Raw genomic sequence first — 17,674 nt, 5'->3', positions numbered from 1 at the left:
AAGAGTTGCAAGGAGATTACAAAGAAGTTTCTCACCATTCATCCAGATTCACTAATTGTTAATTTGCAACCACATTTGCTTTATCACTCCCTCTCTCTAGATGTATATGAATTTTTCTGAATCATTCAGAAAACCTTTTACTCCTTAACTCTTCATTGATATTTCCCATGAATAAGGACATTCTCTCATGTAATTGCAGAACTGTGGAAATAAAGACCCACGAAATGAAAAAAAATCAAAGGCTATTTATGCTGAGCTTACTATAGCAAGAGAGTTGGTTAACATCACTTGAATTTTGGCAGAGGTGCAAAGGCAGGCAGAGGAGTGGGAAAGCTTTATAGTGGGGAAAGAGGAAGGCTTCAAGTGTACCCTGATTGGAGGCTGTTGGCAAGGGGATGCTGGAAGTGGGCTAACTAGAAGTGGGGGGTCCACATGATTGGTTAGGGGTGCACGATTGAATTTCTCTAGTTGATCCTAAGTTGGGAGCAGGAACAAGCATTAGGAAAGTTGTCCCTTATTAATCAAGTCCTGGTCATTTGGGACCAATTGTTACTGAATTATTGTTTAGCTTCCTGCATTGTCACTAAAGACAGCAATCTAGCTTTCTGCAAGTCTGACTTATAGCAGGCTGCTGCCTGGGCTGTTTATTGTAGATGAGGGGTTGGTTTTCTGGGCAAGTGGCTACAAGTTGTGGGTCAAAAAAAAATTTTTTTTAACAGTATCTGGCCTTATCAGATTTAACTTTAGGGTAAAACACTGTTAGCTAACTCACACTCCATATTCAAATGTTGTCAGTTGGCCTAATTATATCCTTTATGGTAATATCCACCGCTCCCCCTACTCTGGTCCAAAATGCATTGGAGGATCATTTGTTGCATTTAGTTGTCATGCTGCCTCTTTCATCTCCTCTAATTAGGAGCAGTTCCTCAGCTCTTTTTTTAACCTTTCATGACACTGACTTTTCTGAAGCGTACAGAAAACTCTTGAAGACACACGTAGCTCAGCTGACAGTGAACCTGTGTCAACAGCCTGGCTCCGGGCCTTGTTCCTTGACTCCGGTCCTAGAGACTCTGAAAATTGTTTGGGTTGATGCAGCTCAGGTAACCAGATAACCAGCCCTTCAGTGAGGACACGGAAAGTCACGTCTCCAGGCAGGGTGGAGGAGAAGCTTTGTAAACAGAGAGTGGTACCCGTGGTTGTGGCCTTTAGCAGCTAATCCTTCGTCAGGCTGTTTGTGAAACGTGTTTTGGTTCCATTTGTGAAAATATGTTCTCTCATTCTCTCTGCGTTTTACAGACGTGGACACTAGTTTTTGTTTTGTTTTTTTCCACTCCTCACCTCTCCCCCCTGCCTCCTTTTCATTCCAGTTTCCCATCTCAGAAAAGTGCCAGAAGCATTTTCCAGCAGGCTGGGGAATGGTGGCCGCCATTTGTCCGGGATGGTTGAAATTGGTCTGCTGTGCTTTTTAAGAACATCAGGGACACAGAGAAGGTTTTGTTTGGGGGCCTGAAAAGCTTTGGGAACAGGACTGTCACTCCAAAAACATTCACCCCTCTGTCACTCCGAGCTGCTGTCAGAGAGTGATCTCTGGATCTGTCAACAGCCTGGATCGTAGCTCAAATCCCCTTTAGCTTTATCCATCTTAATACACTGAGCAGTAACAGGCTTTTATTTATGGGAGACTGGACTAAGATAAGTTTGCTTTGTACACTGGTTAGGATCATGGTTTTTGGTGTCCGATTGTCTGGCTCCAATTTTTGCTATCTAACCATATGTCCTTGGGCACATTACTTAACCTTGGGTTCCACAGCAGTGAAATGGGCAAATATTAGCTGTTCTATAGACTCCTCTGCCTGTGAAATTCTCCAGGCCAGAATACTGGAGTGGGTAGCTAATCCCTTCTTCAGGGGATCTTCCTGACCCAGGGAGTGAACTGGGTCTCCTGCGCTGTAGGTGGATTCTTCACTGTCTGAGCCCCCATGGAAACCTGTAAGAGGCAGTAGGTAATAGACAATGAATGTGTCTGTCTTTTCAGGGAATTAATTCATATTTTAAACAGAGACCTTCAATCTTGGAATCCTAGATATTTTAAGGTAAAGAGAATTTCTAAGTTTTGAATTCTTCATTTTCTGTTAAGTTCAAAACCCCATAGTGAGCAGCAGAACCTGGGTTAGAAGTCAGGTCTGATTTCTTGTCTGGATTTTTTTTTTTTAACGTGAAAAGAGTCATGAAGGAAATGTTGGGGTCTAATGTAGACAAGTTAGAAAATTAACTTTGGTCAGAGGGACTGATCAGTGTCCCCTTTCTTCCATGCAGGGCTGAGGGTGGTGATGTATCTTGAGTGTAAACCACCCACAAAAACATGCCATGGAATCAGCCAGTAGAACCTTGGGAAGGTGAGTCTCAGGTTTCCATTTCTTTAAATTTAATATTTGAGTGGGTTTTATTTTCCAGATTAAAAAAAGAAGTTTTGTTAATTTGCATAGGGAAGAGTAAATAGATTCTAAGTTACAGGAAAGGTCCAAAAATCTGGACATATTCAGTTACACCCTCATTAAGAATGAACTCTCCTTTCTTCAGTACCCAGGACCCTGCAATTCCTTGAGCCTCTGAGCTGGCTTAGTACAGAGAAAGAATCATACATTGCCCATTGCCTTTTTTTCCCTTCAAAGTCTTAAAAAAAAATTGACACATATATAGTTGTTGTAAATATTATATGTTATAGGCATACAATATAATGATTCAAAAGTTTAAAGGTTATATTCCATTTATAGTTATTATAAAATACTGGCTATAGTTCCCATGTTATACAATGTATCCTTGTAGCTTATTTTATATTCAATAATTTGTACCTCTTATTCCCCTGCTCCTATCTTTCCCCTTCTCCCTCCCCTTTCCCTACTGGTAACCACTAGTTTGTCCAATATATATGTGAGTTTGCCTCTTTTTTGTTAGATTCACTAGTTTGTTGTATTTCCTAGATTTCACAGATAAGTGATGTCATACAAAGAGAAGTATCTGTCCTTCTCTGTCTGACTTATTTCACTCAGTGTAAAACCCTCCGAGTCCATCCATGCTGCTGTACATGGCAAAATTCCATTCTTTTTAATTGCTGAGTGGTATTCCACTGTGTGTGTGTGTCTTCTTTATATCTTCTATATTGTGCCATATCTTCTTTTTTCTTTTTTTATTTATTCATTTATTTGGCTGCACCAGGTCTTAGTTGCAGCATGTGGGATCTAGTTCCCTGACCAGGGGTGAACCTGGGCCCCCTGCATTGGGAGCTCAGAGTCTTAACCACTGGGCCAGCAGAGAAGTCCCCATATCTTCTTTTTGATTAGTTTTTATTGGAGTATAGTTGCTTTACAATGTTGTGTTAGTTTCTGCTGACAGCAAAGTGAATCAGCTATATGTTTACATACATTCTTGCTTTTTTTGGATTTACTTCCCATTGAAGTCACCACAGAGCATTGAGTGGAGTTCCCTCTGTTATATAGTAGGTTCTTATTAGGTATCTATTTTATGTATAGAATCAGCACTGTATACATGTCACCCTATCATCTCACTGCAGTGAGCCTGAAGCTTTAACTGTTAGCTTACTCCCAAGGGATTGCTTTTTTGAGGTCCCTATAAATTGCAAAACCAAAATGTAAAGGATAAAAATAAAAAATTCTCTTCTATTAGAGCTGCCAAAAGGATGAATCGTCAGATTGGTGAGGCATGGGAAGGGTCCAGAGGGCATGGATATGGGGACGTTATGTTTTGATGGAGGAGGTGGGCTGATGGAAGAAGGGAAAGAAAGACAGTGCTGGAGCTCCAGTTATTTCCTAAAGAAGTTACTTCTAGGTGGGGAACCTAACCGTGAGGAACCGCTGAGGAACAGAAGGGCAATGTGAAGACAAAGGATAGGCAAGGATAGGTAATACCAGACAGAGAGTTGGGAGAAGGTTGCTGAAGTAAATGTCACCTGCTTTCCAAGTTTGCTAACATTGACCCCATATGTGAAAACTCCAGGCTTGTCACTTTGAGACTTATCAAATGTCCATTTACATAGTATTTGCTTCTTTGGACTGGCTGTGGGAAAAGGCAAACAGTCCACGAATTTAACTCACAGAGATTCTTTTTTCTCTTTCTTGTTCCCAAATAAACCTTCAAGCAGGAAAGAACGCACAGACCTTGACCCGATTCATGTCTGACTAGAGCAGGACTGTGGGAGTCCAGTGCCTGTAAATCGTCTCTCCTATCTGAACTCCTCAAAGAAAATCTTTCCCCAAAGCAATTGCCTCAGCCAGAGTTCACGCACATTGACCAGCCCTTTGAAAATTCTGTCTGCAGATAATGGCCGTCACAGCCGGCCTGTCTTACTGAGAGAACCCTGTTGTCTGTGATATAATCCAGAAGAATCCCCAAGGTGGCTGATGAGATCTGCCTTTTGGAGAAAAAAAAATATATATAGCATTTCACATTGCAGTTTAAAGAGGCCTTTAATCTCACAATCCTAGATATTTTAGGATTCTAAAATTAGGAAGATGATTAAGTCTTCAAATTCAATTTAGAGAGAACTGTGGGTTAATGAGGATTCAAGCACCACCATCTCCTCTACTGAGTTTTTTTTTTTAAATTGACAGAGGCGTTTGTCAATACCCATGACCTTGAAATCCAACCCATTTTTAGGCTACAAATAACCAACACTGGACTTCAGGGGCTCAAATCAAGGCCAGTCTGGGGACACAGGGTGGGGGGAAAGTCTAAGTGGATGTGTGTGTGTGTGGCGGTTCCCTAAGTTGTTTATCCAAATCATACTTTTAGTCCACGATATCAGAATCAGCTGGGATGCTTGCTTAAAATGTTTGCTGAAAATATTCTTAAGTTCTACCCAATCTGACTGGGTCAGAAATTTGGGGGAAGGGTGGTAGCCTAGAACTTTATACATTTCACACAGTTTTTCCATGTGATTCTAATGCACACCAAGGGTTGCTTTTAATGAGACTCAGCTCCTAAAACTTCCAATATCTGTTTAACCCCAACTGAAATTTCAAATTCTTGGGGGGGAGAGAGAGAGAGAGAGAGAGAGAGAGAGAGAGAGAGAGAGAATGTAGGTTAGCTTCACGTTTGAGTGATCTTGTTGCTGAACAACAAACTATCACAAAATGTAGTGACTTCAGACAATGATTTTGTTTCATCTCATGATTTACAGGTCAGGAATTTGGGCAGGGCTCAGATGTGTAGCTCATGCAGCAACAGCTGGTGCTGCTGAAAGATCCACTTCCAAGATGGTGCATTCACATGGCTAGTAGGTGGTTCCTGATTGTCAGCTGGGGGCTCAGTCAGCCCATCAATGGGGAGACCTCTTTGTCCCCATGTGAGCCTCTTTATGGGTCTGCTTGACATCCCTACAGTGTAGCAGCGGAGTTCCAAGAGCAAATGTTCCAAGGACTAAGATTGAAGCTGCAAAGCCTCTTCTGACTTAGACATTGATGTCAGATAGCATCATTTCTGCCATAACCTTTGGTCAAAAAATTCTCTAAGATCAACCCAGATTCAAGCATAGGTGAAAATAGACTTCTCTGCTACTAGAGAAGCAAATAGACTTCTTTGCTACTCTGAAGAGTAGCAAATTCACAGATGGAGGAAAGGAATAGATGGTGGCCATCTTTGAAGACTTTCTGCTGTACCCTGCTTGGGTCAGTTGTCAACCCCTGGATCAGTCATGAACACAGGCATTGGAACTCAGTATAGATTCAGCTCCTAAAAATAGTCTCTTGTCAGTTTTTGTTGTCATGATTTGCTGCCAGATGAATTTGCTGCAAATATACAAAACAAAGAAGCAACAAAAGACAACACTTAGGTTTGCATAGATTTTTGGATTTTGGAATTGTGATAGAAGGTTGTTGATTTGTATGTTTTTTCTCATCCCAAGTTGACTTTTTCCCAAATGTTAGCTCTCTATCCTATCTACTTGGTCTCTGGTTATCTTTTTCTACTTATTTAGATTATAAGGATGAGACCAACATGGTCTCCATCACTGCTTGGAGATTCAGGGAGTAGTAGGTTGAAGCACTGGAAAAACCAGAGTTCCAGCTAGTGGATCTTTCTCCTTATGACTTTAGTTCTCATTTCTGGGTCAGCACCTGATAGTCATGATCCCAGAGGAGACCAGTGAATCATCCAGTCATGGGGTTTGGAGGTGATTCAGCAAGATCGAAGTGGTGTCAGGAGTGTTTTTGGCTTAAGTTCTTGAAGGTACTGATTACATATCCAATTATGCAAGTGGCCATGGAGGATCACATTGTGGTACACACTAATTCTCACCCAAACTAAGCATGTGAGGCAGGGCCCTCACCTGGTAGGGCATGATCTCCTGGTAGATCTCAGGCCCCTGGAGCCCAGTAAAATTGCTCTTGCCAAGATGGTTTATGTTCCTTTCTTGAGAGAATGGGAGGCTCAGAGCTATCCTCATCTACATTTATCCTCCCAATACTATCCTCTTCCTTTGAACCAAGGAATGATGATGATTCCCAAATCATCCCAAGGATGATTTGGGGAAAAACCAGAAGTGATTCCTGTGTCATATTCTCTTGATGTGTTATCTACCTTTATGGTACGAGAGAGGACTTCTCCAGGTTGAATCAGTTCCTAATGTCCAGCATTCAATAATTAGAGACTCATTTAAATGGGATCAGACTTTGTCCCCTGTTTTTATAGGCAGAATCGTGTACTAGAACTTGAAATCATGAGTTTGGATTCAAACTCCATTTTTGCTACTGACTTGGCCAATTCACTTTATCTTTCTGAGCTTCATTTTTGTCAGTCAGGTGGGATGATGGTGGGAAGCAAGACAGAAAAACATAGGAGAGACTTCATTAGCTTTAGTATTCTGTTATCCTTGAGAAGGCTATCTGAATTCCTTCCCTTTTATTCTCTATTCATCCAATAAATATTTATTGTATACCTACTGTGTACACTATTGTAGTTGAGGATACACTGACTGTATCTGCTCTTAGTTTACATTCTCATGTGATAAGGCCAAAATCTTAAAAGAGGAAATGGGAGGTAGTGATAAGTGCTGCAAGGAAAATGAAGCAAGATAAGGTCCCAAGTGGCGCTAGTAGTAAAGAACTTGCCCGCCAATGCAGGAGACATAAGAATCATATATTCAATCCCTGGATAGGGAAGATACCCTGGAGGAGGGCATGGCAACCCATACCAGTATTCTCGCCTGGAAAATCACAGGGACAGAGGAGCCTGGCAGGCTATGGTCTACAGGGTCACAAAGAGTCGGACACGACTGAAGTGACTTAGCTATAAGGGTCTAGAGAGTGAACCTGGGGTGGTGGTCGGGGTGTGGAGTAATCTTGACTTACTTGATGGTGATCAGGGAGGTGATCCTTGGAGGGAGGTGACATTTCAGAAGGAATCTGATAATCACTCGATAATATTTGTTGAATGTATGAATGAGCCAGGCAGAGTCATTTATGGTTTGATTTGAAAGAAAACATTCTAGACAGAAGAAACAGAATATATAAAGAAACTGAGTTGGGAATGAACGTGGCATATCTGAAGACTAGAAAGAATCTGGTGGGGTGGAGGAACAGTGAGTAGAGGGAGAGGTCAGTGAGAAAGCCAGAGGTAACCAAGGCCTTATAGGTCCAGCTGATGAGTTAGGTTTTATTCTGCATGCAAAGCGAAACTATTGGTGGAGTAACATAATCCAGTTTACACCTTAAAAATATCATTCTGCAATATGATACCACTTCCAACCCACCAAAATGGCTAAAATTAAAAAGACAGACAATATCAACTGTTGAGATGTGGAGCAACTGGAACTCTCACATACTGCTGATGGGGGGAGAGATTGGTATGAATACAATAATTGGGAAACTAATTGGCTGTATTGCTAAAGTTGAACTTACATACACCCCATGACCCAGTGATTTCATTCCTAGATATACACTCAACAGATAGGCACACATATATTTGCCAAAAGATAAGCACACGAATGTCCATAATAGCCCCAAATGCTCATTAAGAGTAAAACAGACACATGAATGTGATATTGTCATGTAGTTGAATACTGTAGGGAACAAATATTAAGCAAATTATAACAACACATAACAATGTGAGTGAATTTCACAAACTTAGTGTTGAGCAGAAGCCATGCCAAAGAGTTCAACTGTCTAGTTCCATGCACACAAACATCATAAACGGGTCCAACTAATATAAGGTGTTGGAAGTCAGGATAGTGGTTGTGCCCAGAGATCTAATGACTGGAAGGAGGTGTGTAGGGGCCTTCTGGGGTACTATCATATCCTGTTTCTTGATCTGGATACTGCTTACACACATGTGTTCAGTGACTTTCTCTAATTATCTCTTTACTCTTGTTTCCCCAGGCCAAACGGGCCTTGAGCCAAGAGAGATGAAGACTGTGGGAGAGTCTTTATCCCTGGCCATTAGAGCATGGTCAGCTTTTCTACTTAATATCACAGTCTTCTCAGGAGTGTTGAGCAGATGAGATTCATCCACTTTACAGGCCAGGACTTTGTTGTTAAGTGATCTGTCTGAAGTCCTGTGCCCTCATGGGACCCACCATTGTTTCCATTTCTCCATGTTGCCTTTCTGATTTGGAACAACCGGTTTCTCATATTACATTTGCATTTAAGAATTTGAATTTTGAAGCTAATTTAAGAAATACAATGCTTTGACTATTATCTTTATAGAGTCTTGTATCTAATTATAATTTTTTAAAGCAATGTTGCTGATTAAGGGGATAAATATTATAAGCAAAAAAAAAAAAAAAAAAAAAAACTGGAGGCCCTTAAACTCTGGGGGAAGAAATGGTGGTTTTCATTGTCAGATTTTCTCAGCCCCATTGCATGGACATATGGAACTGTGTGTGACATTTTTACTCTAACCACAAAATTTCATGAATTTTCAGTCACTGAATAATAAAATAAATCAACATTCTAGGTGAAAAGATGGAAGCAATTTTGAGGCAAAAATATTTCCTTGAAAATTTCTGAGAATCTAAGACTTTGACCACATTTGCTGGGACTGAGCCCTTAGAGTGAATGAGCAGGTCACTGTGTCCCCATAGGCCATAGGATGGGGAACCAGTGGCCAACAATCTGAGGTCTATTTAGTCAACTGCAGCTAAAAGCTAAACACTGTTTGTTAATAGGCAAATGAGAGAGTTCTCTTTCCGCCCAGTTGAAGAGAACAGGAAGTGTGGGGCATCAAGGGAGCTAGCACTGGCTGAGTGCCTCTTGGGTGGGTGCTCCGCTATCCTGTTGTTTTTACCTAAACAAGTAGAGGCTGTTTACTCTTACACATACAAAGGACCTTATGGGTATGGAAATGGAGTTTGACTTTCTTCCTAACAATGCAAGAGATTTAAAATCATCCCTGAATATTCATTGGAAGGACTGATGCTGAAGCTGAAACTCCAATACTTTGGCCACCTGATGAGAAGAACTGACTCATTTGAAAAGACCCTGATCCTGGGAAAGATTGAGGGCAGGAGGAGAAGGGGATGACAGAGGATGAGATAGTTGGATGGCATCACCTACTCAATGGACATGGGTTTGGGTGGACTCAGGGAGTTGATGATGGACAGGGAGGCCTGGCCTGCTGTGGTTTATGGGGTGGCAAAGAGTCAGACAGGACTGAGCGATTGAACTGAACTGAAATGAGTGATCCGGTCAGATTGACTGATTAATTGATTGATTTTTCTGTGAAGAGCTCCTTTATTGCCTGAGGAACTCTGGCTCCATACTGAAGAAGGGGTTTATTGGGGTGAAGGGATTGGTGGCTTTCAATTTCAAGCTCTGGTTCTCAGTCTTCGGGTACCTGTGCATGAATCCCTGCAGTGAGGGTGCGCCAGGTTAGGGCCCCACACACTTTGGCTTCCAGACCAGGTATAGATTCCAGGCCCCACAGGGTGAAGTTGAATTGGCTGTGGCTCTGATCAAGCGGTTGAAGTCCGGATCAAGCGGTCGAAGTCCCGTCCCGCCTCAGCGCCTCTGGGGTTTCCACCAGTTCCTGCTCCTCTTGCTCGTGGTCATCCTGCATCCCCAACACCTCTGCCTTCTCTTCTGTCATCATGTATCCCACGAAGCCGGGCAGCATCACATCACCTCCTCGCCACGTCGACTGCAGCCCTGAAACGACGCTTCCAGCGCGTTGGGACCCTGGCAGATGGCTGGGCCGAAGAAGTGCCCCGCAGAGGTGGGCGGGTTAACCTGGACCTTGCAGGGCAGAAGGTGCAGGGAGACGAGGGCAGGATCAGCCAGGGTATCAGGGCACAGGTGGACGCGGCGCTTGTCGATGGCTTCCTCGTCGCTGCTCTCCATAGTCCGTCACGACTCCGTAGCTCGCAGGCCAGATTTATTTTTTTGAAGGATAAATGGATCTATTGTTCCCCCATTTCTGCTAGGAGTGTCGCTCCAATCCTGACTCCTGGTGGCAGGGCAAGAGTGGCAAGAGGAGAGAATGGAGCCAGGGAGAGTCGTTAGGGAGCCCCTTAGCATAGTCTGGGGACAGATTTCCCATCCAGTACACCCATGAAGCATCACCATCTCCTTCCTCCCATCCTTTCTGCTATCATCGTCATTTACAGTGTCACTGTACATTTAAATTTCAAATGGCATTGACATTCTTAATGTCACTGCACACTTTTACTTCTCTCTGTGTTATTACCTCTACCATACACGGTTACTATTTTTGCTTTCAATATTTATATGGTCACCTTAGGTGCTTCCTCCTCATCAAGCCCTAAGAAGGAGAAGGATATTATCATTCCTAAAATATAATTTGGGCAGTCATGTCCTAGTGGGGTTGAGTAGTTTGCCCAGGGTCTTCTTTCAGACTGGAAGATCTGGGGGATGACTGCTCAGGATTCTGAGATCTCATCATCGCCTCCAGTTTGAAGATGGGGATAAGGGCAAATGCTCACCATCCTCCATGATGGACATAGAGATATGAAGACTGTCCACTGGGGACATCGTCCATCATGGATCTTTGAGATGATGGGCAGAGGTAGAAAGAGAGAGAAAAGGAATTATTATAACATGGTCCCAACTGGCCTTGTGAGGGAGCTGATGGGTGAAGGAACTGGCAGAAGGTAGCAAAAACTTGAATACCTTTATTGCATTTAAATTCTGATTTTGCAGGTGGGGAGACAAAGGTCCAGAGAAGGGAGGTAAATTATAACAATGTTGTTGCTGTTTAGTCGCTAAGTCCTGTTCGACTCTTTTGCAACCCCATGGACTGTAGCCTGCCGGGCTTCCTCTGTCTGATTCTCCAGGCAAGAATACTTGAGTGGGTTACTATTTCCTCCAGAGGATCTTCCCTACCCAGTGATCGAACCTGCATCTCCTGCATTGGCATGCAGATTCTTTACCCCTAGCGCCACCAGGGAAGCCCTTATGAGTGTTATCTCTTCTAATTCTTGCAGGAATCCTATGAAGGAGTTACTGCTTTTCTGTGGGTGCTGTAAGAATCCCATGGTCTGAAACAATAGGAATGTATTATCTCAAGTTCTGGAGTCCAGAAGTCCAAAATCAGGGTATTGGCAGGGTTGCTCCCCTTCTAGAGGCTTTAAATGAGGAAGGACTCTTCCCGTTTCTGATGGCTTCGGGCGTTCCATGGCTTGTGGGCTGCGTAACTCCAGTCTCTGCCTTCATCTTTGTCTCTGTGCCGCAAATCTCCCTCACCCTTTCTCTTAAAGGACACTTGCATTTGATTTATGATCTGCCTAGTTAATCCGGGATTATCTCATCCTGAGATCCTTTATATAACTGCATTTGCAAAGATCTTTTTTTTCCAAATAAGGTTTTATGTTTTGGGGCCATGATTCAACCCACTACAGTGAGATAGCATCATCATCTCCATTTTACCAGAGGGGATCCTGATGCTCAGAGAGGTTAAGAGATGTCCCCAAGGCCACATAGCTACAGATGGCTCTTTGTAATGCATCATATTTAACAGCAGAAATGATATTAATGGTCAACCCACAGATAGCACTTATGTATATTAATTCAGTTAATCCTCGGAAAAACTCCATGAGGAGGCACGTGCTATCATAATCCCTAATTTAGAGAGGAGGAAACTAAGAAACAGAGAGGTTGGTTAATTTTCTCAGGGCCAGACAGCCAGGCACTTTGGCTCTATCTGTGCTCTTGTCCACTCAGAAACTGCCATATAGCCTCCTCTGCAGACACAAAAGGTCACCACACAAAACACTGAGATATTTTCAGGGGTGACTGGAGTCTCAAAATGCGGTTCTGAAAGATGGGTGCCTAAGATCTAGTGGGGGAGACAGACTGTGTGGTCAGTTACTTCAGTTGTGTCTGACTCTTTGTGACCCCATGGACTGACTGTAGCCCGCCAGGCTCCTCTGTCCGTGGAATTCTCCAGGCAAGAATACTGGAGTGGGTAGCCATTTCCTTCTCCAGGGGATCTTCCTGACCCAGGATCGAGCCCGCGTCTCTTTCATCTCCTGTATTGGCAGGCAGATTCTTTATGACTGCACCACCTGGGAAGCCCCAGACAGACAGACTGTAGGCAAGATTACAGATCCATGGGGCTGTGCCAACCCCGGGGTACCGGGGACTCCGCTCTGGACATGGGAGGCCTCAGTTCCTGTCTCTGGGCTTTCACCTCCTGGCTAGCCGCCCCAAGGCAAACCTCCCTGCACTTTTGTCCTGAGCTTCTCTGCTGATGCCACCGTCATCCTGAGAGTCAGTCAAGCCAGCAACTGTGTGCTGTCTCTTCCTTGTTCCCCACCTCCTCCCCTTTGTGCATCAGTCACTGTCCAGCTCCCTGTGGATTCTGTTACCTTGCTTCCTAAGTCCCTGCTGTTCTATTAACAGCTGTAGCTCATCGTGGGATGGGAATAGCAGCGCGTCTAGGTTGAGCATTCATTTGTTGAGCAAACCTGTGTTGGTTACCTTCTCTGTGTCAGGAACCAAGGAGACAGATGTGGCCAAAGCAACCCTGTTCTCCGTCCTCATGGGACTTCCATTTGGGTGAGGGCATCAGCTAAATAAAGTCAGGAAAGCAAATTAAACAATAAACAGGATTAAAGGTATGAAAGCTAGACAAAGAGGTGAGAAAGAATAATGCAGTGGGTGGGGTGGAGGCTGTATTTTATTTTAGACAGTTGATTTTTTTCTTTTTTTGGCTTTATGGCATGCAGGATCTTAGTTCCCTGACCAGGGATCGAACCCTATCCCCTGCATTGGAAGTAAAGAGTCTTAACCACTGGACTGCCAGGGAAATTCCAGAAGGTGTTTTATATAGGGTTTCAGGGAGGTGCTGAGGTGAATCTGGAAGAGTCTTGTGATACCTGAGCCAGGTAGTATGGGTACAGTGCTTAGTAAGGGGGCTGTAAATGTTAGTCATTGTCATTCATGGGTTACTTCATTCAGCAAACATTTTCTGAAGGCTAAGTTTTATACTGGCTTCCCTGATGGCGCAACAGGTAAAGAATCTGCCTGCTAATGCAGGAGATGTGGGTTCAATCCCCGGTCTGGGAAGATCCCCTGGAGAAGGAAATGGTAACCCACTCCAGTGTTCTTCCCTGGATAATCTCATGGACAGAGGAGCCTGGCAGGCTACAGTCCATGGGATCTGAAAAGAGTTGGATACAAGTTATCAACTAAAAAGCAATTGTTACACCTATGTGCTCAGACCCTGGTGGTCTCAGTCTCAAGTGGAGAATTATCTGGGCCTTCTCAAACCCACTAGCATTCTTAGTTTTGCCCTGCAGATAAGTTAAGTCAAACACATCTATAGCCAAAGTGGGAATTAATTCTGTTTTCTTCTCCAGCACTTCACAAAAGATAAGTGTCTCAGAGGCTCCGCTAATGAATTCAACTATTTTCTCCTCAGTCTTATCTTGAGTATAGATGTCTCCACATTGCCTCACTTCCAGGCTGTCTCAGAGGGTTTTGATTTTGCTATTGCCCTGGGGTGGCCTCTGGTCTCTGAATGTGAGGAGAGCCAGAGGGTCTTTTGGGGAAATTGTAGAAACAGCCTCCAGTTTTGAATAGGACCAGGCTCTTGTGCTTGCATCTCCCTAACTTACAAACACTTGGGATTCTTGAATCTCTGTCCTCAAATCACCATTTTCTGGACCATCAACTTGTTCTGGGAGCATCTCTGGAGATTTTGGGACCACAGGCCCTGGAATCCTAATTAAATCAAACAAGTGAAATGAAAAAGAAAAGAGACTTGTGGATATCTTTAGGGAAAACAAAACCCAAACTCCCTGCATGAAGAGAATGACGTGGTGTTTGAACGGGAGACTAGAATTCCTATAAGATTGCGTGAGAGCTGACATTTCAGAAACCAGATCCCTCCCTCCAGCCCCCTCAGCATTGGCTTCTGCATTAAGGTGCAGCCTCTCACGACGTCACCCCCAAGGCTTATGTTGGCTAAACGGAGAATAGGACATTGTGCTAACAGATGAGTTCTCTTAGATCATTTCTCGTGCCTGATCCTGGGCTTCTCCTCACAGACCCTAATTCCTTCTTAATAGGCATTTGGCAAAAGTTGCTCACCTTGGGATTTGGGGAAGCTGCTCGAAAGCTATATCTTGTATACATTGACTGTGGAGTCCATTAAAGAGGTGCTAGTCCCTATGAAATGGTTTGGTGGTGGTTTAGTCACTCAGTTGTGTCCAACTCTTTGACCGCATGAACTGTGGCCTACCAGGCCCCTCTGTTCATGGGATTCTCCAGGCAAGAATACTGGAGCACATTGCCATTTCCTTCTCCAATGAAATGGTTTAGTTCTGTTCTATACACATTTACTGAGCACCTTCTCTGACATGGTCCCCACCCATGATATGCCCCTGATGAAAAGGGAAGATGAGGCGGTGTCTGTCGTGGTGGCCTAGCCTGGGACCGAGGATGATGCAGGTCATCAAGATGCCTTCTGGGGAGAGATGTTGTCTATGTGGGATATATAATGCCTTCTCCCCAAATTCATGAAAACTCAGAACCTTAGAATGTGACCTTGGTTGGAAGTAGGGTCTTTGCAGACATAGCAAGATAAGGTTCAAGATGCGATCATACGAGTTAGGGTAAGCCCCAAGTCCAATAAGAGACAGAGGAGGACGTGCAGAGAAGGTTGTGTGATGATGGAGGCAGAGATTGGAGCAATGCAGCTACCAGCCAAGGAATGGCATTGTTTTCCAGGAGCCCCTAGAAGCTGGAAGAGATGAGGCAAGATTCTTCCTTAGAGCCTTCAGAGGGAGCCCAGCCCTGCTGATACCTTGATTTTGGATTTCCAGCCTCCAGAACGTGGGAGAACAAATTTCTGTTGTTAGAAGCCGCCGAGTAGGTGGAGTTTGTTATGGCAGCCTTGGGACCCCCTGGGAGCCAACACAGTGTCTGAGCTGAGTCCCAAAGGAGGTATCAGAGTCTTGCCCTCATTCCCACACTCTTTTCCCAGGTTGGAGCACATGCAGTTGGGAAAACTCCATTGGTCTGTGACAGCAGGAGCCTCATTCACCTCCTTACCACTGTGCCTGGCATGTAGGGGTTTCTGCTCAGTACTTGTTGAATGCATAACAGCGTATAAGTGAATGAATGAAGGAGGATCAGTGAGCAAGAGGCAGGAAATGGGTTTTTAGGTGTGAGAAACTGTGGCAGCCAGAGGGGAGGGGCTGCTGAGGGTTTTCTGTGTCAATTGCTTCTCCTTGGTCCAAGTGGGTATTGAGTGAAGTTTTTCATGGGGGACGTGCAGACTGGCCAGTGAAGAAGACAGAGAAATACCTAATACAGAGGAAGAGAAGGGAACTTGACTGTGTCCATTGTCCATTCACTGTCAGACACTGTACTGTGTCTGTTAATGGCCATCATCTGTCTTGTCGTTTTCCAAACAATCCCTCAGGTAGGTAAAAGTCCACCCATTTTCCAGATGTGGAAACTGAGGCTCAGAGAAGTGAAGAGCTTATTAGAAGTTGCACTGCCAGGGAGTGACAGACCCTGAATCCAGGCCCAGGTCTCTCCTGCTCCCACATTTCTGTTCCTGCTTCCACAAATAAATAATTGTGCAAGGGAAGGTCATTGGGGTCCCTGAGGCTGGGGAAGGATGCAATGCTGTCCAAGTCCAGATGACTGGATTGAGTGAGGGGAAGGGGTAGATTCTCTGAAAAATGATCCAGGTGGGCATGTGGAGTTCTGGGGACCTGGATCACCTGAAGGCCATCAGCTGTGCCATTTTGAATAGTGTTCCCGGGGTTAAAATCAATGTCATTTTCTTCCCCATAATATTTCATACTGCTTTAGTCTGTGTTTTTCATTGTTCTCAGGCCAGTCTGCAAAAATAATTTTTTAAACTTAAGCACCATCGGGGTTCATTCCTGAGTTAAATGCACCAATGCATCTGATAACTAAGCCTTAGTTCTCACCCACAGCAGCAGGAACACCCCAGTGGTGTTTAGGGCCCGTTCGTTTGTGCAGGCACTCATTCATTCCACATGCACTTCAGCGTCGTCTGAGTGCCAAGTATGATTGTACTTGGCCCAGAGGTTTGTAGGGCACTGAGACTCTGTCTTCGCCTCCATGAAGAACACCCCTTCTGGTTTCATTTCAGGTCTCTATGGTGCTATAATATGAAAAGAGCTGGAATAAAGGGAGGGAGGGAGAGGGGAAGGTGGGTAGAAAAGCTGGAAAGGGATCCATGGAGGAGGTGAAGGCCAAGTCAGAGTTCAGTAGGTAGGGCTGGGGGAGGCATTGGAACAGAAGAAGTACCCTGTGGAAAGGCCCGGTGTGTTGGAGCTGTGTGGAGAGGGTGATGTCAGACGTGCTGAGAACACGTCTGAGTCTAGTTAGTTATTGTCCTTCTCAGGGTGTGACAGAGTTTTATTATAGGTGGCAAAGGCAAACTCAGCCTCCAGGGTACTTGGTTTTTAAAAGGTGGATATTTGGGGCTTGCTCTTGTTCGTCAGACAGAGCATGTACTCATGCTCGGTCACACAGTTGCGTCCGACGCTTTGGCCCCCAGGGACTGTAGCCCACCAGGCTCCTCTGTCCATGGGATTTTCCAGACAAGAATACTGGGGTGGATTACCATTTTCTCCTCCAAGGATCCCTCCCACCCAGGGATCGAACCCACGTCTCCTGCGTCTCCTGCATTGGCAAGCAGATTCTTTACTACTGAGCCACCTGGGAAACTCATCAGACAGAGTGGATATAAAAGGGGATGAAGCAGGGTTATAAGGGGGAGACCATCTGAAGGGGAGACTGGACCCTCCAGGAGGGGGTTCACCTTCTGAGTCACCACCGCTCATGGGGATGAGAGCCAGGAAGGGTCTGCATGGGGTGGGGCCAGGATGCCAGCAACTGTCTCTCCCTGGGGCCATGTAGCTCTGCCAGGGGACCGCTGATGTCGTGTCTGTTGGTCATTTCCTGGTCAGTGTGTGGCCTGATGGTGGTCTCAGCACAGCAGACCTTCTTACAAGATGCCTGCTGGGAGCCAGGGTTACGCGGCGGGGGGGACACGTCTCGGTGCTGAAGCTGGCAGCCCTTCCTGCACCCCACTTATGGGTCCCCTGCCGCAGTTCCTTTCCTCCGATGCCGTTTTCTCTGCTAGTCGCTCTCCTGCTCCCTGGTGTGTGTTGGGACAGGGCGTTTGGTGTTTCTGTTGAAGTTTTCTTGCTTCACCC

General features: G+C 44.7%; 1 pseudogene; it reads right to left on the bottom strand.

The window, feature by feature from the left end:
* Positions 1-9,831: 9,831 nt before the first annotated feature.
* Positions 9,832-10,349, bottom strand: LOC110128308 (ribonuclease H2 subunit C-like; annotated as a pseudogene).
* Positions 10,350-17,674: the final 7,325 nt, after the last annotated feature.

Source organism: Odocoileus virginianus, chromosome 15, assembly GCF_023699985.2.
Source record: "Odocoileus virginianus isolate 20LAN1187 ecotype Illinois chromosome 15, Ovbor_1.2, whole genome shotgun sequence".
Lineage (NCBI taxonomy): Eukaryota > Metazoa > Chordata > Mammalia > Artiodactyla > Cervidae > Odocoileus > Odocoileus virginianus.
The sequence above is the reverse complement of the archived record's forward strand: the minus strand, read 5'-3'. Positions and strand labels throughout refer to the sequence as shown.